This window comes from Sciurus carolinensis, chromosome 7 (assembly GCF_902686445.1).
Source record: "Sciurus carolinensis chromosome 7, mSciCar1.2, whole genome shotgun sequence".
Taxonomy (NCBI): domain Eukaryota; kingdom Metazoa; phylum Chordata; class Mammalia; order Rodentia; family Sciuridae; genus Sciurus; species Sciurus carolinensis.
In genome coordinates, this window is record NC_062219.1 from 124,927,263 (window position 1) to 124,953,904 (window position 26,642).

A 26,642-nucleotide genomic window follows, 5' to 3' on the forward strand; every position below is an offset into this window, starting at 1 on the left:
TGTGAATGTGATTGCAGGACCACCAGGGACAGTAAGCCTCATCAGGGCTACCTTTACAAACTGAAAGCATTTGTTTGTGTTTGAAGCATATGTGTTTGTGTTGGGAAGCATATTCTCATTCCCAACCAAGGGAGTAGCATCCTGTGATGAAACCTTGTGTAGTGGTGATTATGTAGGCATCAAATTGGAAAACAATATGAGTGTTGGGTGTGCCATCCCAGCAGGTGGAGTTAAGAACAGTTGGTGTGCCCCAGGTTTTGTGAACCTGGAATTGCCAATAGCCTAATGTTTTGGAGTGCATAGGAGAGAAAAAGAGAAATGAGAGATTTCTTTTGGAAAGAAGTTGGAGAAGGGTGCCTTGTAGGTGAAGGGATGAGATCCATGCCTGAAATTGGGCTGAGAAAGATATGGCACAAGGGAAATTCTATTGTTCCATGGGCAGGGTATAAACAAAAGACTTGTAATGATACCAAGAGTGCATGGACTTAACAGTTCCTCTGAGATCCTTGTTAAACTGATTGTAGGGGGCTTTTTTTTTTTAGCTTGCAGGAGTACCTAGGACCTAGAGCGGGAGGAGGAGGCAGAGGAGGCAGGCCATTGCTAGGGACCAGTTTAACCTTGCTGAGATGAAACCACAAGAATCTTCTGGCAACTTCGATGGCCATCAGTGAAATTAGGAGAACTTGGAATGGAGCTGTACGTTTGGGGGATAGAGAAGAATGAAGATTCTTGAGATACACCAGTCCCCGGGATGAGGGTGATAGGTAGGTGGTGAAGAGGAGGGTTGTGGTTGGTATAGAAGCCTGTCTGCATATTCATGCATATTCACGGAACAGATGCCTCATTAGAGAAAGAGTGGGAAAGTAGTTTCTGAGAGGACTTGGGGAAACAGGGACCAATCCCAGGAGGAAAGGGCAGACATACATAAGTTCAAAAAGGCTGATGAAGGAAGGAGAACATGGAGTGGCTTTCAAAAACATTAGGGCCAAAGGTAGAAGGACACTCCAGGGTTGCTTTAAGTCTAGGGACAGTTTAGTGAGTTGGAATTTAAGGAGAAAATTAGCTCTTTCTACTTTTCCTGAGGATTGAGAATGATAGGGAACGTGTAGCTTCTAGAAAATGTTAAGGGCGAATGCTAACTCTTGGGAAATGAAGGAGGGACAATTGTCGGGCTGAAGTGAGCAGGGGAGGCCAAATCTAGGAATAATTCTTCCAGAAGAACTTTAGTGATGGTGGCCGAATTTTCATTTATAGGGTGTTGTAAGCATTTTATTGACTAGGAGATGGTTGGGGAGTTTAACTAATTTTATTATGCATCACAAAGAGTATCAAACATCACTTCAAACCTATTCTAAGCCTAACCTATTTTTTCCTAGTGCTGAACCCAGAGCACGCTTACCATGATGTGTCTTAGTCAAGTTCCTCCTTGGCCATGGCGGTGATTGCAGGGGAGCACAGCATCAGGCGTTCTCTCTGATGTCCAGTTCTGCTCTGGTTCCTAGAATTGAGCTTTCCCTATGCACACAGAGTAAAGCTGCAACCTAACACAGTTTTCTGAGCAAATGCACGAATGAATTTCCATGAAACTCTCGGTATTTTCTCTTTTCATCATTCCCACTCTGCCCCCAACATCTGAGCATTCTGCCTCCAGGTTTTCTAGGCAAACCCCTTATGTTTTCCTGTTGTAGAACTGTAACATGCAGGTTGAATAGAGTTATAAATCAACACACAGATTTTTCACCTCACATTATAAGCCTGCCATATTATTTCCACTGTTAGACCCTCCAAATACTGTTACAGTTCCTGCATTTATTCATCAAGTGGATTTACCAATACAAATATTACTGGAACCAAGAATACAACCCATTACACTATGCCTCAATCTGTGGGCTCTTCAACTACAGATTCTGGTACATATTTTACTTCAAAGAACTGTTCACTGATTTCTTCACTGTCCTACACATCCACAGATACTTTTGGCAACGAAACCACATTTACAGAATCAACTAATGATGAATTATTCATCGAATTCACCACCAGCCTATGTCCTAAGTGAAGGGGTAGATTTTTACCATTGTCCGAAGTAATGTTGGGAATAACCATCCAAGATACATTAGTGCACAAATTGGGTTGTCATTAACAATGTATACAAGCATCTTCATGGGTTTCTGGTGGGTCCAGTGTATTCTCAGATTGGAAGCATTAGTCGCATTGTAAAATGCCATATGAGTGGCATTCCAAGAAAAATTTTCTGTAATTACCAGGAAGGAAGAAGTCTATTTGCAAAAAGTGTCTACCTTGTCCCAAAGTATGTTTCTCGGTCAAGTTCCAATATGAATCATTACCACGGTGGTAATAGTAATGAGAACTCTTACCAGAGAAGTTACTTGGAAACTATTGTCCTGTCACAACAAAAGGTGAAGGCCTTCCTTGTCTAATGTGGAACCTGTTCATCTTGGGAATTGGTTTCATACTGGGATACAACTAGTCGTTCACACTTTTACCTAAATAGTCTCTACTAAGTGGGGTTGGAAAACAATAATCGACTGCCACAGCATTGATGGCAGAGGTATTGACAATAGAAGAGTTACGCAAGAATAGTATACAAAAACAAACATATTCAAGTCCACAAACGCTGGAATCAAGAGGGATGCATCTGCCAGGTTTTCACAGGTGTCCAGTATAGCTGGGTAAGGTTGGGGTACTGGGTCCATGAGAATGATTGAAAAGCAATATTGATTAGTTCCTAGTGCTAAGATTTTCTGGATCACTAGTGTTGTGTAATCCATCAGAATGTTTGTATGCATTCCAAATTTCCATTTTACCTTAATGTGGTAAGTTCGAAAAGTTAGCTGCACAAAGGACGGTGTAATTGATATTACTAAGCTCCAGGTATTTCTATAATAAAGAATCTGGTCTTCATCTCTGCTTGATTTAGTTATAGTTATTTGTGTAAGATTGGAGTCGTAAGTCAGGCTGACCACTTTATATTGAATCACGATTTTACGAAAGTAATACACATAAATAGCAGATGAAGCTGTAATTTGTTGTACCAGTACCATTGCATGACAGTATGTGGTTCCTCATCATAGATATTAGTATTGTTGAGTTTTGTGCCATGGAATGGAATATGGGTGACCACTGTGCTGTTGCCTTATAAAATTCCTCATGTGCACTGCCATAAACCAACTTACTTTTGCTAAAGCAAAAGGCATATTTGGCCCAAAAGACTCTAGCATTGGCAGTGGTATTTTATAACCATGGTAAATGATCCAAATATTTTGCACATTACCTGTAAGATTAATGTATAACGAACATGCATGTCCCCATTTAGGTGGTATTGGAGACATAAATGACATGCCAGAATCTTCATTTTCATATTCCTTAGTATCAGAAGTATCTAGTATTATGAATTCAATGCTATTAGTGTCAGAAGGGTATCCCACACTCAGGAACAATATTATTCCAAAGAGTTGAGCAAGGTATGTAGAACCCATTGTCTCTTCTCTTTAGAGCTAATATGCGTAAGAATAGATAGTAAGTCAAGGAAGGTAGGCCAATATTCTCAAAGAATTTGGGTCTTAATAGAGGGCATTATCTATTATCTATTCTTTTTTTTCTTTAAATTCTTTATTTCATATGCCTGTTTCAGCAGTATTGAAATACAGATTTCGCACACATGCAGTTTTTTATAGATTCATAATACGAAATGCTGATGAATGTTGCAAATTATAACAACCATAATTTACAAGAATCACACAAAAGACTTATTGTTGAATGTCTACAGCAAAATACAAAACAAGAATAAAAGGATATTAGCAATGCCAATCTTTAAAATGGGGTTCCCCCAACCTAGATGCCCTTTGATTGATGAATGGTTAAAGAAACTGTGGTATATATATACAATGGAATATTACTCAGCTATAAAGAATAATAAAATTATGGCATTTTGCAGGCAAATGGATGAAATTGGAGAATATCATGTTAAGTGAGATAAGCCAATCTCAAAAATCCAAAAGGTGAATGATCTCACTGATAAGCAGATGATGACACATAATGTGGGGTAGGAGGGGGGCAAGAATGGAGGAAGGAGGGACTGTATAGAGGGAAAAGAGAGGTGGGAGGGGTGGGGGGGGAGGAAAAAATAACGGAATGAATCAAACATCATTACTCTATGTAAATGTATGAATATGCAAATGGTATGCTGTTACTCGATGTACAAACAGAAACAACATGTATCCCATTTGTTTACAATAAAAATAAATTTTAAAAAAAGTGTAAAAACAAAAATGGGGTTCCCTCCCACACACCTAACTTCTCTGTTCCCCTCCTAATTGAAGCCGTAAGAAAATTTTCACTATATACTGGAACTATAGAATTCTTAAAAACCAATTGCACAAGGAGGTACCTGATTTTCTTTACAGGTACAATCTAGTCTTCAGCAACCTGTAGGCCATTGAAAAAGTAACTCCATATCCAACAAAATAAGCCATAGCTCTCTTTGGTTGGGGAAGGGGTGCCAAATATGCAATTGTGTGGTAGATCTATGCTCCAACAAAGAGCCTGAAGTGCAGGAGAGCCGTAGACAGGTCTGGACCACTCAACGAATATAGCAGGCCAATACCAACAAATGGAACAATGTTTTCAAGGTCATTCAGGTGGGCTCTTCGTACACATTCTACTTGTCATCAATCCGAAGGTACTTCTTGGCATTCTCTCCCTTGCCAAAGCTCTCACAGTCTTCTGGCTGGCAAAAACCTTTCTTGTTAGTCTATAGAATGCAGTTGCAGTACTCATAAATATCATTTTTGAAAGGACAATCGTTGTATAGGAGGCAAAAGCCGTGAATATTTCATTTTCCAGTAGCTGTGTGAGATCGGCCATTTTTCAATTTTGCTAGCGACTCCGCGGAGGCCGAGGTCTGCAAGGCTGTGCAGGTGGCTGGGCACGGGAACACTGCGTGGAGGAGCGCAGCGAGAGGAGGCAGGCACCGCCCCCTATCAGGCTAATGTCCTATTAATTAGCTCCTGGCGTGTAAAGACCTGCCTTGCCAAGCCCCTCCCCTAAGTCTCTGATGCCTCTCTCTCCACAAAGCCACTGCCCATGGGTTTCCTTTTTTGAATCTTTATATTTGGCACCAGAGGAAGCTCTACTTTCCCCTTTGCGTTGCGGAAGAGCCATTGGGGATTATACAGGAAATTCTGTCCTCATCCCTTTCAAGACTGGAAGTTATTTCATTGGAAATAACTTAAAAGAGCTTAATGTTGGATTTTGAAAGCTTAAAAAAAAACTTTGTAGAAAATTTAAATCTCGGGGGAAGGGGGTGAGACTGATAAGAAGTCAGTGATGAAATTACCTTCCTTTGAACTTCACCTTTTCCTGCACCTGTGGCAAGGCCTCCTTGAAAGACCAGCCCTAACACGATGTATCTTCAGTGATAATCACTATCAGCATTCCAAGGTCCAGACCACTTGCTTCGTCACTGGTCTCCCACCTTTAAAACTGACAAAGGAGAAATATCGGAAAGGGTTGTCACCAGCATGTAACAGACACTTAGACTCTTCACTTTTGCCTGCCACAGTCCAATGGCTGGCTAAAGCTCATCTATTCTTAAGTGAGAGTCTCAGTGAGACAAACTGAATAATTCATCACCAGAGAATGGGTAAGCATTTGTCAGGACAAGGTGTTATTGTTATATTTTCTGTGTTGATAAAATGTGTAACAAATACTAACAACAAAATACTAAGTATTGCAATTGTTAGTGTAGTCACCACCAGACTCAGTGGATCGAGTTCATGACCCATCAATTCATGGGAGACAGATCCTTGAGCTTTGTTAGCCATAGCTCTCCTTTTGGCTCCTGTTGTCTACACTGTGTCCTGTCCTGTAGGCTACTGCATCCTGATATGTTATAGTGTCAGAGTTATGGTGTTGAACCAAACATTTAGCAGGCATTGATTTTAGAGGTGGGTCATTAATGTTGGATGGGTTAGGTAATTCATTCCCAAAAACTTCTTCAAAAGGGAATGTTCTGTGGTATCTAGGTCTGGAATTAGTTCAAAGGTAGCAATAGTCAAAGCATGGTCTAATGGATAGTCTGTTAACAACCTCAGTTTGGTCTTAATCAACCCATTGAAATGCTCTACATATCCCGCAGCAGTAGGGTTGTAGTTGACGTGGAAGTCCCATTCGATATCCATGGTTTCCGGAAAGTGTTGTACATGTGGGCCCATGCAATATGTTCCTTGGTCTGAAGTTACTATTCTCGGCATCCCGAATGATGAAATCCATCGCCACAATGTAGAGATGGTGGCTGTTTGGTTGGGAGATGACATTGCCATTGCCATCCCCAATCTGGAATGGCAGTCTACTACTGTGCATACATACAATGCTTAAATGCTGCTAATGGACCAATAAAGTCAATTTGTATCAAAAAGTTGAATATTCTCAGTGACCTTAGGTCAATGGTGTCTTTCAGCAGAAGCACAAGGGTGCCACCAGGCAGTCCAGACAGGCCTTACACACCAGTTTACATTGTTGCCAAATAACCTTTATATTCCGCATAGATATTCACTGATATAGAGAATGGGTACTGATGTGTCCTATAGTGTTTTAAGTAATTGTACCAATTCATCTGTGGAAATGGGTGAGCTTATAGTCCATGGTGTTCATGACAGTTTGATTTTTGTTGGTCCCTTCTGTTCACATTTCCATGTGTTGGTATTGCATATAATTAAGGCAGTACATTTAGATAATTTGTCTACCTTTTCATTAGGTAAAGCTGAGTTTTACAGCCTGTATATGCATCCCCATGTGTAACAAAAACTGTAAGAGGGTCTATAGGCTGCTGCTTTAAAATGCAGCTTTCCATTAGTGGATACAGAGGACCTGTCAGTGAACCAAGCATTGCTTTGCTTGTCCTCTTATGCAGTGGTTCCCCATTTCCCTATAAGGATCTGTTTAATATCTGGGATGGGGTTAGGCACCTGTGGTATGGATGCCATTTCTTCTGAAAACTTAATAGGAACACTGAACGATTTAACCAGTTTTGCTTCCAGAAATTATTGGATACCATTTCCACTGCAGGACCCTAGGTTCCATCAGTGGTCCCTGTAATTCCTCCCCAGGCATCTTTATCCATGCCAATAATGGGATAGGTGTACAGACTTTGAGACATTGGTTCTGAATGCTGGGTAGGAATGTTCATAATGCTACATACAAAGTCCATGCTGTCTTTTCAAAAAGAGAATATCTATTATCCGAGTATGGAAAGCATTTGCAATAGAAACAGGTCACACTGTACTACCCCCATATGATGCATAAACCCCCCAATTACCATACTCATTACAGAAAAGAATGTCTGACGTTAAAACATCCCCAGGTAAGGGAACATATAATTGAGCATCAGTTTTTAAATAGTTCAATGCCGTTTTAAAGACTTCTTCCTGGGCCTGTCCCCACACAAAGTCTTTTGCCTTTCTGGTGACAGCATATAATGGTTTCAATATGAGCTGTAAATAAGTCACATGATTCCTCCAGTACCCAAAATGTCCTATGAGATGCTGACCCTTGTTTTATTGGTGGGTGCCTTAATTGCTTCTATTTTTTGTAAAGCACCCTCAGGGACCTTGAGTCCTACTGCTGACTAAACCACCCCCAGAAATATCACAGAGGTTCCTGATCCTTTTATTTTCTAGGGGTTAATAGTCCATCCCATATTAGTTAATTCGTTGGATACAATATCGAAGGCATGTTTTACCACATCTTCAGATTCATCACATATTAAAATATCATCAACGTAAGATAATATTAACACATCCTTTGGAATTTTGTCTCATGGTAGCATACTGAAAGGGTCGCATGTGCAATAATTGGGTTATTTTTATATCCCTGGGGTACCCTTGTAAAACGGTATTATAAATTATCCCACATAAATGTGGTTATCTCTTTCTCAAATCAGGGTATAAAGAAATACCAGAGAACATATCTGACAGATCAATGGATGTGAAAACAGAAGGTGCCATTTGTTTAAACTTGTTAAAAATACCTTCTACTTCAGGTAGGCTACCTGGCATTTGGGGTGACAATTTGTTGATATTCCTATAATCCACTGTAAACTGATACTTCCTGTTAGACTTTTTTTTTTTTTTTTAGTTGTAAGTGGATACAATACCTTTATTTATTTAATGTGGTGCTGAGGATCAAACCCAGGACCTCACGTATGCTAGGCGAGCATACTACCACTGAGCCACAACCCCAGCCCCCCCATTAGGTTTTTTGACTGACCATATTGGACTATTAAAATTGAAGGATTGTGTTCTTGCTATAATTCCTTCCTGTAATCATTTATCAGTCATTTCCTTAACTTCTTGATGGCCTCCTTTCAATGGGTATTGTTTAGTAAAAGATGGGGGAATAAGGAGTAACATTACAGGTTGTACCTTTATGCTGGCCACTTTCATGGTAACCACCAAGGAAATAATGTAGGTATTATATCCATACCAAGAATATTAGCAGGTGCAGGCATAAAAGTAGCTTCACTTTCCAATGGGCTGTCCTTCCATAATAAAATCTCAATAGTTTCCAAATACCCTTTGGTGCTGTCACCATTCACTCCTATTATATCTATAGATTTCAACACTCTAGATATAGGAGGGATATCAGCTATAATAGTTATTTCGCTTCTGGGGTCAACTAAAAAAGGTAAATCGTGTGTATTATTACACATTACATATATTACATCATATTACACTATTACATATTACATATTCTACATGATATGGCCTATTTTCTCCCTAACTTTCTATTGTCTGCAGAATATCTATGTTCCTCTAGATATGAACGGAGGTCATTGCTCCCACCTTTGGTGGAGTTCCTGTCAGATTTCTGGCATTCATCCTGGATCTTGGTATTTGGTTTCCCCTGTAGAGTTGCCTTATTATATTTTGGAATTATGGTTCTGCGTGGGCCCTGGACAACGGGGCCCATTCCTGTTTTGGGGGCATTGACACAGGTTATTCAGACACTGAATACAGCTGGGCTGTAAAGTACTCTCTTCCATGGGAGCCATTGTTGATTGACTATAGATGACAGCCTACGTAATTTACCACTATTTTTCCAGTTTGCTGTAGGTTTAGGTTTCTGTGCTATAGGCTTCTTTCCCTTGCAATTCCCTTGCTTGTTTAAAGTATTCCACTGCCTCTAAAAGAGTCTAAGTGTCATCCTCAAATTAGTCAGAGCTCCCAAAATAATAATCCTATGATAACTGGGGATAACCTATAACATAATAGGGTGTTACAGTCACCATATATCATATTAATGACTCTTATTTTCCTGCATAATTCAGGCGCTTGTTCAGTGGAGTTTCATGAACACTGACTTTCAAAAGTAGATAAATATATGTGTGGGAATGGTAGGCGCCATGCTTCTGACACCCATTTGAATAAGGATAATACCTCTCCAGGGCGGGATACCACCACAGTGGTTAATGTTGTATATATATGGGTTTTCTACTATCCACACTAGGCTAGCCATCTCCTCCACCAATAATTGCGCACCATTTCCTCCTTTATTCCAAAGTTTCAGAATAAAATCTCCATCCTTAGATTGTTTTTGTGAGAAATCTTGCCTGTACTGCTGTATTTCTGCACATGTCAAGTTTCTTACCTCTACCAAGCTTTCTGTTCTTTCCCCTGGGGTTAATATTCTATTCGGGATAGAGGTATGACTGATTGTGCTAAAAGGGAAGCTCTATTTTTCATTTCCCTCTATCAAATCCTGCAAAAACAGGTTATTTCATCCTCTGGACACCATTTGTTTAGCTAACCTTTTCCCTTTCAGCCTGTCTTCATCAGCATCATTAATTACCTTGCATAATATTGCTGGCACTTAGATTTTCTCTGCCCTGGCCAAAATTGGTTCTACTATTTCTGCACTATTTAATGGAATTTCTATAGTTATCCCCTTTGCTGCACGAGGGTATTTCTTTGCACTATCTATTCACACATTCTCCAATTTGATTGTGGACAGAGTTCCTTTCTAGTTTTAGAACAGGCCTGTTTTAGTCTATTCCATACTCTCCATATATGGAACATATCTAAGCTTTAATTGTCCAACCAAGTAATCTCTTAGTTATTTTCTGTATATACCATCTAATATTACTCCACTTATGGATATTTCTTATTTGTATGTCTATCCTTTTCTCGCAATGTCTATATATTCTTTCATTACCCTGCCTTGCATCACCCAGAGTCACAACGGTGAGTTCTCTTAACCATTTGCTCTTAGACCCTGGGACCTTGTACACAGAGGCACTGAAAATTGTGGCTTAGGTAATTCGAACTCCTTCTGCTGTTCTCTGGGCTGTGCTCTAGCCTCCACTATCTGGTTTCGCCTGTGCTTTTGTGGAGGTTGACCCTGGCAGTACTCTGGAACCCGTGGCCTCTTAACACCTGATCTTCTACTATGTCCCTGCTGTACTTCCTTTTCAAGATTGAAAATTTTAGTGAATTTGAAAATTTGAAAATCTTGAAGAATTTGAAAACTAAATCAATCATAAATCCTGCCCAAACCTGCCAACTATGCCAAGTGTTGAGAGCATCTTACTGACTAGGAGATGGTTGGGGAGTTTAACTAATTTTATTATGCATCACAAAGAGTATCACACATCACTTCAAACCTATTCTAAGCCTAACCTATTTCTCCCAGTGCTGAACCCACAACACACCATGGTGTGTTTTAGTCGAGGAGCTTTAGTTGGGTTCCTCCTTGGCCATGGTGGGGATCACAGGGGAGCACAGCATCAGGCGTTCTCTCTGGTGTCCAGTTCTGCTCTGGTTCTGCTGCTCCAAAGGCTTTGGGGTTCAGTTCAGTGTATAAGTTCTGGTTGTGGGTTCCCACCCAATGGTTACACCCATTTGGTGTCCTAGGTATGTAGCTATGAGCTGGGCTTAGCCTTGGCTTGTCTGTTCATCCACACCCATGGTGTCCAGCATAGGGGTAGATAGATAAGCATACTCTGGTCAAGCACCAGGCTGGCCTAACACTATTTCTAAAATATCACTACCTAGGGAAAGCTTCTATCCATCCTGAGAAAGTACAGACTAAAGTGAGGAGGTATTTGGTCTTTTTGTATGAGAGCATGTGAGTAAAATTGAATTGCCAGTCCTCTCCAGGAGTATGGACTCAGACTTGATGGGTGGGAAAGTGCAGAGGTCGGGAGCCACATTGTGGTGATGTGAGGGAGCATTTTTGAGTGACCTAACCGAGAGTTGGGAGTAGTTGAGGGTGAAAGAAAAGAGGCTAAAAGAAGTAGAGGAGAGGTTTTAATCCAATATGAAGGGAGTTAGGGATCTGAGTGAAGATAGTGAGCAGCTGTTTCTGTGGGAGCACATATTTTCCATTAATCTTTAACAGGGGCCTTCTGTTGTGGTACCCTGTTGTTTGTATCAATTGTGTTCCTCCTGCATGTAATGAGGGTAATTAAAGAGGTACGAAGGAGTTGGGTGGATCGGAAAATGCCACAGCTATGGCTTCTGGATCACCTTTATTGTTCCCTTGTGTAATAAAAAAGGAGTCAGTTTGGTGACTTTTACAGTGAATGATCCCTATTTTGGAGGAAGGTGAGTCACTTTAAGCAGCTCAAGGATTAGTGGCCCATTAACTATGGGAGTGTTTTTGGTTGATAGGAAACATCTTTCCTTCCATATAGCAGAATGTGATAGGAGAATGTGAAAGGCATACTTCAAATCAGTGTAAATGTTGATGGATTTTCCTTTTGCCAATTTTAAGACTGGGGTGAGGGCTATAAGTTCACTCTTTTGGGAAGATGTGCCCAGGGAAAGAGATTGTTACTCTGTGATGTCAGTGAAGGAGACAATAACATAACCTGCTGTTTGATGGACGAAGGATCGCCCATCAGTGAACCATGAGAGGTCAGGGTCAAGTAGGGGTCCTTCCTATATGTGGGAGGAATGAGGGGGAAAATCATCTGGGACTAACCAGCATGAATGTCTAACTGGTAGTTGAGGATTAGAAAGAAGGGTAGCGGGGTTTAAGAGCGTAAGGACAGTGTAGGGTCAATGAAGGAGACCTGAAGGAGTAGAATGTGGAAGAGGGCCATACACTGAAGAGCCCTGTGGGTCAGGAGGTCAGAAAGGTGATAGAGGGAGAGAATGGTGGTGTGTTGTCAGAGGTGAGTTTCTTGCTCTCTTAGGCTAAGAGAGCAACAGCCTCAAGAGTGCAGAGACAGGGAACCCAGCCCCTGGTAGTAGGGTCAGTTTGTTTGGAGAGATATGCTATGGGGCAAAGGAGGCTTCCTTCTGTTGTCCCAAAATACCCAGGACTAAGTCCCGTCTCTCAGTAACATAGAGAAGAAAAGGTTAGGAGAGATTGGGGAGACTAAGTACAGGTGTGGTAAGGAGGACTTTCTTTAGGGCTTCAAGTCGGGCAGAGATGGATTTAGAAGGATCAAAGGGCTCTTTAGGATCTCCCTTTGCTGCCTCATATAAAGGTTTGGCCAGCAGGCCAAAATTGGGAACCCAAAGGCCAAGAAAACTGGCAATACCCAGGCAGGAAAGTATGTCTGCCTTGTGGTGGGAATGGGTAGATGGGAAATAGCTGATTGTGGTGGGTGGTGATTTCTCCCTGTGAGGAGTGAGATGGACCCCAAGGTAGATGACAGAGGTTTTAGATATTTGTGCTTTTGCTGGAGAAACATAATACCCTTTCTTCCCCAGGAAGTTAAGGAGGGTAATGGTGTGATTTTGAGAGTCCTGAAAGGTGGAACTGCAGAGAAGGAGATCATCCATATATTATAGGAGAAGACTAGGTGAGGGAAATAGAAGAGAGATCCTTAGTGAGTGCTTGGCCAGAGAAATGGGGATATCTCGAAATTCCTCGGGGAAGACTATCCAGGTGAGCTGTTGGGAATGAGTATCTGGGTCAGTTCATGTAAAGGCAAAGATATCTTGTGAGTTAGGATGTCTGTGGGGATAGAGAAAAAGGTGTCTCTAAGATTGTAAAGTAAGAGGTGTCGTTAGGGATGAGAGACAATAGAGTGTATGGGTTGGGAACTACTGGATGAACTGGAAGGAGTCCTCTCAGTGAAGTTATTCCCTCTACCCTGACTATAGAGGGTTTGGAAGGCCAAGTTGGTTGCCAGAATTTGGGCAAATCTTTAAAAGCTGCTCCTGTATCAATGAGGAAAGAGATTGACCTACCTTCAACAGTGGCATTTACCCTGGCATCACCCGGTGGGGATGGTCATTGGGGCAGAGTGTCCTGGGCATCTTCAATCCTCAGAGGCCAGCCCTATGAGGTTAATTAGGGAGGATGAAAAGGGAAGGTTTGGCCAAACACTTCTTTGGGTGAAGGGACAATCGACTCCCCAATGTCTGTCCCTTTTGCATTTAGGGCAAGGGTCGGGTGGCAGCCAGGGATTAGTGCATGCAAAGGCCCAGTGTCTTGTAGTGCCCTTAGTTGGAAGTTGTACCCTTGGGTTTACCTTTCAGGGCCTGTGCCCAAAGTTGAAATTTAGCTTTATCCTTTTTCTCTTTATTTTTTGTTGTTCTTCTTTATAATTAAAAACCTTAAAGGCATCATTAAGAATGGTTGATTGGAGCCAGGCACACCCCTGTAATTGCAGGGACTGGAGAGGCTGAGACAAGAGGATCATGAGTTCAAAGCTAGCCTCAGCAAGAGCAAGGCACTAAGCAATTCAATGAGACCCTGTCTCTAAATAAAATACAGGGCTGGGGATATAGCTCAATTTGTAGAGTGCTTGCCTAGCAAGCTTAAGGGCCTGGGTTCAATTCCCAGCACTACAAAAAGGGGGGAAAAAAAAGAATAAATACAAAATAGGACTGGGGATGTGGTTCAGTGGCCAAGTGCCCCTAAGTTCAAGCCCTGGTACCCAGGTGAAAAAAAAAAAAAGAATGGTTGATTTGGGGGTTTGGAAGCCTTCCTCTAAGCTCTTAAGTTTTTTTTCCAAATGTCCAGGACAGATTGGTAAATAAAATGAGTCATTAGAATGACAGTACCATCTGGGGATTGTGGGTCTACTTTAATATAGCATTGAAGAGCTTCTATAAGATGAGAGAGAAATTGGGCTGGATTCTCATTAGTTTCTTGGGTAATTTCCCTCAGCTTGTCAAAATTAACCATTTTCTACGTGGCCTTTTTGAGATCTGCCAGTAAACAACCATCTGGTTTCTTAGTGTGTGGCCCATTGGTTTGATAATCCCAGTTAGGCTCTTCTGAGGGAACTGCAGTAGCTCCAATGGGATAAGCAGGATTGACTCTGTGTCTCTCATCTGCATATGCTTGGTCAGCAGCCTAAATCCTCTGTCTCCTCTGGGAGGAGGGTAGAAGAGAGAATGATATAGATATTGTGCCATGTCAGATCGTAGGACTGGGTAAGGTATTGGAATTCTTTAGTATAGGAGTCAGGATCAGTAGAATAGGAACCTAAACATTTCTCAATCTGAGAGAGATCAGTGGGTGAGACAGGAACATGAACATGTATGATGCCTTCGGCTCCAGTTACCTCCTGCCATGGTAGGAGGTGGGCTGTTGAAGCCACTGGGTGGGGCCCATAAGAGCAGGTATGAGGAAGGGAGAAAGAAGGAGAAGGAGGAGTGGGAGTAGGAGATGTGGTGTTGAGGTCAAGAGAAGGGAAAGGGGTAAAGGATGGGGCCCAGACAGAGAAGACTGGTCCCTATTTAGTGAAGGTATGTCCGAGTGAGGTGATGGAGGTGTGACTGGGCAAGGCCACAAAGAAGCATGGAGTGGAGGTCAAGGAAGTGAAGAGTGATCTTGTGGGTGGAAAGAGGGAAAATCGTTAGGATTGGGAAGTGGAAGGGTTAAGGGAGAGCAAGCTAGGAGGACCTGCACAGGGGAGCAGGATTGACACAGAAGCGTGAGAGTGAAGAAAAGAGAAGATTTTAACATAGGGCATTTCATTATCTAATTTGTATTGGGGCCACACTGTGTTACAATAGAAAATGAACTTGTGAGATTTGAGATCTGGAGTCAAATGGAGAGGCCAAAAATATTTGAGGAGACAGCGAAGCGGGGAATTGCAGGGAATCTTGGATTGGGCAGAGCCCATGGCAAAGAGTTCTCAGGAGCCCAGAGAAGGGAAGCAGGAGAGGAAGGAGTGTTCCCACAACCTCTCTGACTTCCCAAGTAGGAGCAGACCATCAGTGAGTGTCATCACTGTCCCTGACAGGTCCTCTGCAAAAACCAAAGGAGGCTCTGACCCAGCATCAGGATTTTGAGGGAGAAAGAGAACTCACTGCCAGTAGATAGGGAAGGCTGTTGAGAGTCAAGTTCTGTGATGGGCAAGGAGGTCAGCAATGGCAAGAGGCAGAAACGCCCTATCATGGATATTGGCCAGGGAGGACAGGGCATGGTCAAGATGGCTCAGATCCCTGTGAAAGGATTGCCAGCAGGCAATGACCATGGACCCTCTCCCAGGTTTCTGCAGTAAGGGCAGCCTGGCAAATATTCTCTGCTTGACTCAGTTGTGTCTCTTATGGATATTTGTACCAGCTACCCTACCAGTTTTGAGCTTGTGTTCTGGAGAAATAGTATACTATATACTATAAGTGAGTAAATAAGGAGTTTACATTAGGGTTGATTTCAGAGAAACCTTGAATTGGCTAAAAAGCCCCAGAAAACACAAAATAAACAGTTGAAACCAAATTGGTTTCAGAGAAAGTCCAAATTGCCTAGAAAGTCCCTAAGTTAAATTGTAGTTTAAGGACCAGGGATGTAATTCAGTGGTAGAGCACTTGCCTAGCATTTTGGGGACCCTGGGTTCAATCCTCCGCACCACCAACAAACAAACAAAATGTAGTTTAATGTAGAGATGAAAGAAAAGGCCCTTGACTCTCCAAGTTTCACTGAAATGAATTAGCAAATTTATTAACACATTTGGGGACAGTTACAAAGTGTAATTCAAAAACTTATGTATCTATCCTCTGCCATGGGGGAGGAGGAAAATACAGATTATTAGGGGATAGTTAATGATTTTTAGAAGAATTCAGTGGGCTGGGAGAGCATACAGTGACCACAGACAATGGTTTATAAATGATTCTCTTTGGAACATTGAATGTGACCAAAATAGATGATAGTGGTGTGTGACAAAAGTCTGTTCAGGGGTGTTGACAGGTTTTAGTCTTTCTTTCTGTGATATAAGGCAGTTAATGAAACTCAAGGAAAGGATCAGAGGTAATTGCTTTCTGCTTTGGTTAATACCAACAGCAGGCTACGCCCTGCTCTGAGTTACTCCATGATGTGTAGAACTGTGGATTTCAAGCTTGCCTAACCTTGAGTTACTACACTTTATAAAACAGTAGTTTGCCATGACTACTCCATTTTGAGCATAAGTGCTGACATATACCTGTTCCTTGTTTGTACAAATAAACAACCATCATCTGCTTTGTACAACATCATCTGCCTAGTAAGCTACAAACTGATGAATAATTTACTGTGTAAATAAAATGACCATCTGTGAACTTATCAGATTAAGTCAGAAGTACATGGGTGCATGGATGTGTCAAACTCATTTCAGAAAAAACAGGTCAATGAACTTATCAAACATACCAGACCACCAAATAAAGCAACTTCCTCACCTAAGACCCATAAAAGGAGCAGCACCCCAAGACTGGACACAGAGACACTCTAACACCATCACCTAGTCTCTCATCAGGAGACTTGTTCAGGAACATTGCCACAATGATGAACCTCTAATCTTCTGTCACCAGCTTCAGCTCAGCAGTTTCTCATGCCTGTGATGACCACACACAGCCCACTCCAAACTGACACCTCAAGCTGATGCTTCAAATTGACTCTCTGAAACTGTCGTCCATCAGGACCATGACCTAGCATAAGATCTGTGCTTTGACAGCTCAGCATCCTGAACAAGTTCTTCTGCTGGTTAATAATTTTTTCTGACTTCTTGCAATGACTTTCGCATTTGCATCTTCTTTCAGCCTTTTGTTCTCAGTTCAAGCTGCTTAACCCCTTACTAAACTTTCTGTAACCCATGTATGTATATCATTGTGCAAAGTATGATGGGTGACTTGAGTGTTGCAGATATTAGTAATGAAGATTGGGAAAGAAGGACCTGTGATTGTCCAGCTTTTGAATTTTAGGTGACCCAAAAGTATTCAGTAAAATGCAACTGCTGAAAATGGTGTAACTTGTGACTTATTGTTACTAAAACTAGAGTTTGAGATGAAACTAGATTCTTTGCTCGTATGTAGGATCTGCATAAATTGTAGGCCTCTGCAGCCAAAAAAGCCCATTTCAGTGTTAGCAACTAATCACAGCAATGATTGTCTGCTGGTGTTAGCTGCAGGTCGCAGCCAACAAAGCCAGATTCTTCTCGATGGAAGACCCTAGCAGCTCAAGGACAATTTCTTTCTTTTTTTTTTTTGGCGGTACTGGGGATCGAACTCATGGCCTTGTGCTCTTGAGGCAAGCACTCTACCAGCTGAGCTATCTCCCCAGCCCTTCAAGGACAATTTCTTTCCTAGTTCTTTTATTGCAAATTTGAAGAATGAAATCCAGAGACAACAATGGAAGGCGAGAGTGAAAGAAGCAGGATTCATTTAAATGAAAAGAAAAGAGAACTCCTGGAAGTGAGAGGGGACCTGGTAGCAGGTTATCACTTAAATGTACTAGTCTTGGGGCTTATATAACTTCTGGTTAGGGGCACTGATCAAAATCTATGCTAAGCAGGCAGTGGGAAAGTATTAAGGCTATTGTTTAGCCCTTTAGTCTATAGCCTTCTGTCCCACCTCCTTTTTCCCATCACCAGGAGTTGGCTGGAATTTTTGGATGTTTCTACAGGTTAACTTCTTCAAGTGGCCTTTACATTTAAAAAAGCCTTAACTGGGACCCTTGAACTATCCTATCTTATTGATTATTCAGTGGATTCTGACATCGTGGAAAGACACCAACATATTTGGTCTATGTTAATGGCATAACTTGCTCACAACAGTGGGTCCAGATTTTGGCAGAGTTGGGATATTAGAATAGAGCTCCTGTCAGCATTTTTGCTAAATTCCTTTCATTTAAAATGATTAGCTTGGCATGGTGTTGTGCCTCTGTAATCCCAGTGACTTGCGAGGCTGAGGATCACAAATTGGAGGCCAGCCTGGGCAATTTAGTGAGACCCTGTCTCAAAATAAAAAATAAAGAGGGATGGAAATATAGCTTAGTGATAGGTGTGCCCCTGAGTTCTATCCCCATTTGGGGGTGGGGCAAATTGAGAGTCCATAATGAGGAATTGTGACCCAATTATAAAATGAAATTATAAGAAAATTATGATAAAGAATCAGTGCCTGAGGAAAGGGTTAACTGCCCTTCTTTGCTGTCAGCCTAATTAACCTTGGTTCCTTACCGATTGATTATAAATAACTGTCTCTAGGAGTCTGACTACTCCCTCTTGAAATGTAAACATCCCTGTGCTAGGCTTTTGAAGCCAGAGATTCAACAGATGCCTGTAAAAGAGTCATTTCTTCTTATACTTTGTAACTTTCTGAATGCTATAGAAATGTAGCTACAACACTTAATTGCTAGGCCAATTAATTGCTGTCTAAACTATAACCTTATAGGCTTTGTTATTATAAATATAGCCCTTAGGGAGGTAAACTCAGGTTATCTTGAGTTAACTACTGCCTGTGATAAAGGCCACTTTGCAATAACACTCAGAAGTGTTTTACTGTTTTTGTTCTACACCTGTGAACTACTTATTATAAACTCCTTGTCCATGGTCTTTGGTCATATAGGCCAAGAATTAAAACCCACCAATGTTATAATGGTTAAGAAATGATGTCACATTTCCTATAAAAGCCCCACGTAACCTCATCTCGGGGCCCAGAACTTCAGAGCATTATCTTATCTAGGTTCACTGGCATAAATCAACCTGAGTTCTCCAACCCTCCAGTGGTGCTTGGTCTCTTCCTGAGTGTGATTTCCTGGAGGACCCAGCATACTCACCCATTGAAGCTGCTCCTTCAGGTGGCTTGACCCAACTGGAGGGAGAGAGCACCAAGATGGATCAGAGAGCTGGCTACCTGATGGTTTTCCAGGTTCCCTTCAGCTGACGCTCCAGCCTCCCAAGAATGGCTGAGCCCTAAGCAGACTCAGGAGGAACAGACCAACTCATCAGGAACCATCAGCTACAGGATAAGGTAGGTCCTGGGACCAGAGTCCGTGCTATCCCTATTGGTGGAAGGAGAGTCTGATCAACTCTCAGAGCAGCACAAGTAAGCTCCATGATGGTTTGGAGTGGAAACTGCCGCTCTAAAGAAAGGCAGGGTTTAAGGCAGCAGCTTAGTGTGCACAACAGTTCAGCAGTTCAGCAGTTTGGAGTGGAAACTGCAGCTCTAAAGGAGGGCTGGGGGGAGAAAAACAGCATTTGTTCAGGCTGAGCTCCCAGGAAAGGTGGGAGACAAGGAAAGTAATGTTAGAATTCTTCGAAGTGATGTATAAATTCCTGAATACGTGTGCTAGTGAGTGTGAAACTATATGTGGCTCCAGGGGTGTGCTATGGAATCCAAGGGAGGCCTAACCTGCAATTCCATGATGACTTTGTATGGCATAATGGCAATTCACATCCTGTAACAGAACCTCTGACCAGGCCCAGGGTTTATACCAGTATGGTACACCTTCAACCAAGAAGCACCTAAGTTCCTTCAGGGATGTAGCCAGGCTGGCCGGCATTTTGTGTGACTGCGCTCCTTGTCTGTCTGGCAACACTGACACTGGGCAGAACATGGGGGGATAAAGTGTCACTTTAAATCCAAGCTGCTGTGGGATGTACAAGACTGTTTTCTCTCTTCTTGTATTCTAGGATTCTGTTCTTTCAATAAGTTCTTCCCTGAATGGTTTTCTCTTCTCTCCAGATGGACACAGGGAAGAAAAATGGAAAAATCCCAAATGTATAAGTTTGTTTTTTTCTTAAAAACTTTTTCTGAGGACTTCACAGGTCCCTACATTCTTCAAATATCTAAGCTGACTCTAATCTGATCCAAAAGTACACTCTGGTCTGATAATGTTGTTCTGTGCACTCCCTTTCTAGAGTAATTATGGCCCTGTCATTTTTTTCAGTTTTTGTCTTTTTCTGATCTCATTTTTTTAAAATAATGAATTCACCCTTTCTCCTGAACCAATTAGTTATCTAACTGAAGTTTATTGCCCTCTGTTTTTCTTTCTACTGTCTTTATTCAGAGGCCAGCTGTTCAAGGATTAACTCTCCAATACACTAGAAAAAGAAAGAGATCTTCTCCTTTGAAGAGTCCAAAGCAGAAAAATAAATGGTGGTAGTGGTGGGAGTAAATCTGCCTCCACAAAGGACGAAAGGTCCCCTGAACCTTTGACTTCTGCGTCTACCATGACTAACAAGACTATTCCTAATGTTCCCAACTTCACAGGCACTATTTTAATTTCTAAAGGGCTAAATCTGACAGTCTTTATTATAATAAACTCTTATAGCTCTTGTATCCTACCTGTAGAAGTCATACCTGGCATAAAATCTTTGTTTTCTGCTGATTTTCATGTATGTGTGTACATACCTGTGTATTATATGCTGTGTCTACATTGTGCTTGTGTCTATATATCATGTATATGATACCAAAAATTGGCATATAGATGAAGATTACTCATAAAATTAAAAGAATGGATTCAAATACCTTTCAGTTCACATGACTTAAAATGGTTAAAGAGATAAAAATTTTAAAGCATCTTTGAAATTACTGAGCCACACATTTTTCCCCAGGTGATTAACCAATGAATGGTGTCATTTTTTATAAAACATTTAAAGTATAATGTTCATTGCTTCCAGAATTTTTCTTCCACAGAAAAGGATGGCTTAAAATGTTAACTAAACTTGGTTTTCATGAGTAACTTAAGTTAAAAATGGGTAAATCAGATTTAACATAAATGGGATAAACATTTATAAATTTTTTAAATTATTGGCCAATGGAAAGATAGTTGAAAATTGCTTTGTTTCTGGGTCTTCACTAAAAGCAAGATTATTAAGAGTTAAAATTCTCCTTTCATATATTTTTCTACATACAAGGATTAAAAAAACAAAAGCTCAAAAGATGATAAAATACTGTTGTTGTTTTAGTTGGATCCAAGAAGACTTCAGTATTCTGACTCAAACCTTAGGCTTCCTAAAAGCCAACACTCAAGGACTTCTGACTCTAAGAATGATGCCAATAATGAAGGAGAATCTGAGCCAGCTGCACTGACTCACACTCCTCCACCTGCCCTGTATCCTTCACTATCCAAACTATGGAAAAATTTGTATGTGCAGGTTTGTCTGTTTTAAAGGTTCCCATCTGTCAGCCCTGGTTTTGGTGATCTGCTCTTATCTGTTTTTCAGATGTTACTGGCCCTTTAAGACATAGGCCATACTACATTTAACCTTACTGATAGTGTCTGGGGGTGGGGAAAGTCTTAGCCAAATGGGCCATCTAGAGGTATGGACCTGTCTAAGTAAAAGACGTTTTGCTGTCACACAAGATGGCCTTTAAATAGTTTTCTGGATAATTATGCAATCTTACAGTTAGAGTTAATCTGTCAGGGGTAGGTATATAGAAGATTCTGTTATGTATAGATATTTATAAAGTTATATGATAAGGAGTCTGAACAGTCAGGAACTAAGTTGAAGGTACCAAAAGACATGCAAGGATAATAGGAGACCAAAAGAAAGGGTTACAAAAAAGTTAAATTCTTTTAATTCAATGCTGGCAGTCCCAGCACTGTTTCTCAGCCTGGCCCCAGGTAGCTACAGATCACCTCGCTGGGGCCTCCTTCACTGATATCAATATGCCTAGTATAAGAAAAAAAGGCCCAAAAGGAGACTGGGTACATTTGACCATGGAAAACTCTTTAAAGTTGATGACATTATGATAATGATAAGGGAGACAGGTCAGGGTCAAAATATCCTGTGCTCCAACCCCTTGAGTGCAATCTCTGATAAAGACTAAGGCACAATTTTTGTGTATTCTAGATTGTCTGATCCCTCTCCCAGAATGAAATTTGTTGTGTAAATTAAATACATAGAAAACATTCATAAGGATTGTTTCAGAATATAAATTTAAGAAAGGGGTCTGAAACTGAAAAAGATAAAAGAAAGTTATAGCTATGGAAATATATTTTGCTATGAAAAATTAGAAGGTGAAAGAAACAGTTTTAGATGGAGAGGGTGTTTTTCTGGTAAAGTAATATTCTTGTGCAAAAGTCCAAAATGAAAAAGAGGGAAAACTAAGGATGTAAACAAGTTGTAGAACATATAAGTAAGTTACACAGGTTTGTGGAGGGTAAATCTCAAAAAGTTTGTGTGTGATTAAGTTGGATATAATTAGTACAACCAGTTAAAGTTATTTAAGTTTTTTAGGGTCAAATATTAATGTACTGATATGAGCCAGAATTTCATTCTCTATGTGTTAGAGTAATAAGGGCTTCTTAAGACATTAGTCTGCTCTTATCTATCAAGACAATTTCTTGTGTCTGTTGAGTTTTCTTATTTGAGGATATTACTCTTAAAGAGATTAACATTTGTACAACTCTGGTTAAACAAACAACTGTCATTTTAGAGTACTACACTATACTAACAGATTATTAATTTTTCTTTAAAAGCTAAACTTGGTTAATATAAGAACATCAATATAATGGTGGTACTGTTCCTGGCTTCTTAGTATACTAGATGTATTCATATCTTCCAGGTATACAAATCTTTAAAACATAAGGCTTAAAAGAACATTTTACCAAACTGTTGTTCTTCAAACTAAAGTTTGAAGTTAAAGTTTGGGGTTATAAAAATTGTATTTCTTGGTTCATAGCTATTATGCAAACTAAATATGTTTTTATGGTTGTTAAGTTCATTTTGTATTTTCATTTTAAACTTTATAACCATTGTCTATTAGTGCCCTGCAGAAATACAACTTCTAATATTACAACCTAAGTTAATTTAAGATAATAAGCCATCACCTATTAGACAAGATATAAAGCTGATTTTCAATACTAATACTGACCTCAGTTAAATGGAAGGGGTAAATAACTGTAAAATCTAGTACTCCTACTTTAAGACTGGTGATACTGACTTGCTAGATGTTTAAAACCAAAACTTGGGAGGAAAAATTAAGGAAATGAAAGGTCAAGAAAGAAATAGCCAATATTTGGCTCTTCCCCTCTAAGGTCAACTTGAGCCCAGGGATTGAGGAGACTTAGGGGCTTTTCAACTCCGGTCCACATGACCTCCTGATCCAGAGGGATCAATGAAGCCCTAGAGAACAGGAAGCTAACCATTGCACATCCTGCAAAGAGGAGGGGTGTTGTAAAGGAATCTGTCCCTAATACATCCAAGGGAAGCAAGACCCTGACCCAGCCTGGCAAGGTAGCTCAACTGGTAGGGTAAAGCTAAAGAAGCCAAGAGACTTCTCCCAAGTTCCCAAGAATGACCCCTAAGGAAACTAAGCTGACTCTTAACCATAGATAGAAACAAGGTCAATTTTGGTCAACTTGGTCTTAAGTACCTGGAAAGAAAATTATAACCAAAGCATAAGCATATCTGGGCATTTAAAAGGAAAGTCAATCATTCTTTTAGTGTAACTTCAGATGTACACTTGTATCAGCCCCAACACAAGTAAGACTGGAGGATATGAAAGAACAACTCAGATTTTTTTTCTTAACACGGAAGTGACACTATTACAAAAAAAGATGACTTTGGATGTTCACACTACAGCTCAGGGTGGCATTTATGCCATTATCCAGACTAAGTGTTGTGTTTACATTCCTGACCACTATGACAATGTAACTAAAATCCTTAAAGATTTACATTTTCAAATAGATGCTCTATCCTAACCTTTTTTGTCCTGGGATCAACTTTTTAGCTCATGGTTTTCTGACACTTCCTGGTGGAAGAAACTGCTGATATCTATAGTCATTATCATATCATTGGTATATTTAGATGGTGCTGTGTCTATTGTTGTATCAATCTTTGTCCAATACAAATGTCTTCTTGTTTTGTTCATAGGGCATCTGCCTCCCAGATAGCTTTACAGTCTGTTTCTACTAAACCAGACAATTACCATGGCCCCCTGGATAGACCTCACTTATAATCTGAAGCATTTCACTGACATATAACAAGGATTGGAGATACCTATCTTATAGGCCTATCCCCTTAATCAGCAGGAAGTAGCTGTTGATTGAACTTCATCATCTCTTATTCCCTATGATTCCGGGTCCAGTCCTTGAGGGGGAAATGTTCTTAGCCCATAGAAAGATGATCTGTGGCTGCCTAGGACCAGGCTGAGAAACTGTGCTGGGACTGCCAGCACTGGGTTTAAAGGATTTAAATATTTTTTAATCCTTTCTTCTGGTGTCCTACTATCCTTGCACATGAGAGACAGTGCCCTTTTGCACCTTCAATTTAATTTCTGACTATTTAGACTCCTTATCATGCCATCTATGCAACTGCATAAATGCCTATATAAAATCTCTTCCATATACTTTACCTACAACAGACCAACTCCAACTGCAAGATTGTATAATGATTCAGAAAAACCAAAGGCCTCATTTTCCTCTTAGACAGTATAATACCTATAGGTGGTGTATTCAGCCAAGATCTTTCTTCCTAGGAGACCGTGATAAGATCAACATAGCATGGCCATGTCTTAAAGGGCCAGTAACACATTTTTTAAATAAAGAAAAGAAAAAAAAAAAAAAAAACACAGAGACAAACAAACCAGAGAAGATCCCTGAGACCAGACTGACAGATGAGAACATTTAAAACTGACAGACCTACACATAATTTCTCCCACTTACATTACCTCCAACAGACCAACTCCAACTACAAGATTCTATAATTCAGAAAACCATTCAAAGACCAGATTTTGTTATAGTAAAACATCTTTTTCTTAGACTTATAGATGGTCCATTCAGTCAAGATATCTCTTCTCAAGAGACTACCAGTAAGATTAATGCAGCATGGCCTAGTTGTTTTTGGTGGGGATGGGGGTGGGGGAGTTTGCCAGGAATTGAACTCGGGGGCCCTCAACCACTGAGCCACATCCCCAGCCCTATTTTGTATTTTATTTATAGACAGGATCTCACTGAGTTGCTTAGCACCTTGCTGTTGCTAAGGCTGGCTTTGAACTCACAATCCTCTTGCCTAAGGCTCCTGAGCCACTGGGATTACAGGTGTGTGCCACTGTGCCTGACTGGCCTAGTTCTTAAATGGCAGTAACAGATACAAACCAAAAAACAAACAAACAAACAAAAAACACAAGAGGGGATTTTCATTCCAAAGGCTAACAAACAGATGAGAACCTAAAACAGACCAGAAAGGAGCAAATATCTAGGTTCTCAAGTCCCACTTAACCATTACTCCTACACCAGTTGCACCACAGATGCACCACAAAGAGGAACCAGACGTGGAATCAAGGGTCTTGGTGTGCACACTGGGGGACTCACCAGATGACCAAGAGTGTCTCAACTTTACTGAGTTCAATTTCCTTTTTCTCAAAGTGGACCAAAATGGAGCAACCTGTGCCATTCAGGGAGAGGAGGTGGGAGTTCCCCAAAGCAAAAGAAGCTTCAGTAGCTGTTGGGACAGTTCAATCTAAGGCAAACTCACCCATCTCCCTAACTCGTCTTCAGTTAAGACTCTCAAGTTTGCCAGCTACCTTGCATCCTCAGCATGTAAGTGGGGTTACTTGGAGAGTCAAGCCTGCCCCAGAAAGCCACATCAGGGCTGCTCTTGGGTTCCACCTGGAGTACCAAATTTGTTACCAAAAGCTGGGTGCTTTTCCCCAATGCCAATCCAATAGTGAAGATGTGCTTTTGAGAACACAGTTTTATTGCTTTGCTAACAAAGGAGAAACACGGGGAACTCCTGTCCTAGAGTGTGTGATTCTTTGCATCCAGGGGAACAGGGAGTTTTCAAAGGCTACATTCAAAGTATTCTCTGTTCTGAGTTGTAATTCACTTAATTTGGGAGATAGCAATTTCTGAGATCTTCTGGTGCCATTCCCAAAGTTTGAATTACTTTGTTCCTGTGGTAGGTATGTGCTCAAGGACAGATATATCTGCCTAGGATGGGGAAGAAGGGTAATCCTGTTTCCCCTGAGATTAGGAAGGAGCAGGGAGAGAGGAGAAAGAAACATGTCCATTTTTAAAATGTCACAGTGACTGAGCAGCAAGGGCTATATTCAAAGCATAAAGTGGACCACTGTTACAGGTTGGTAATTGAAGTATCAGCCTAACAAGAATGCTGGATTTCCAAATTGTCAACTGCTTGGCAGACTCCAAAGACAGATTTGGAGCCAATGTTAAGCAGTGTCAGTTTTTTGTTTTGCCAGAGTGCAAGCTGTAGTAAGAGCAATAAGTTCCACAACATGGGTTGATTTTATAGTGGGCAGAGTATGCCTCAAATAAATCTGAGTTATCTACGAAGATATCATGAGAGACCCTCTTCTTTTTTTTTTTTTTTTTTTTTTTTTTTTTTTTTTTAACCCTCGTGGTGCTGGGGATCAAACCTAGGGCCTTGTGCTTGCTAGGCAAGCACTCTACCAACTGAGCTATATCCCCAGCCCGATCCTCTTCCTTCAACACCATTT

The 26,642-nt window shown here is 40.8% G+C and overlaps 1 protein-coding gene and 1 pseudogene across 1 annotated transcript in view; one reads left to right on the forward strand and one right to left on the reverse strand.

Annotated features, from left to right (window-relative positions):
• Positions 1-26,642, forward strand: part of Zfp57 (ZFP57 zinc finger protein) — a 72,044-nt gene that overhangs the window by 11,947 nt on the left and 33,455 nt on the right. The window contains exon 4 of the mRNA XM_047557460.1: positions 18,918-19,205. The gene's annotated coding sequence lies outside the window, so the exon portion shown is untranslated. The remainder of the gene's footprint in view (positions 1-18,917; positions 19,206-26,642) is intronic.
• Positions 4,325-4,884, reverse strand: LOC124988191 (microsomal glutathione S-transferase 1-like; annotated as a pseudogene).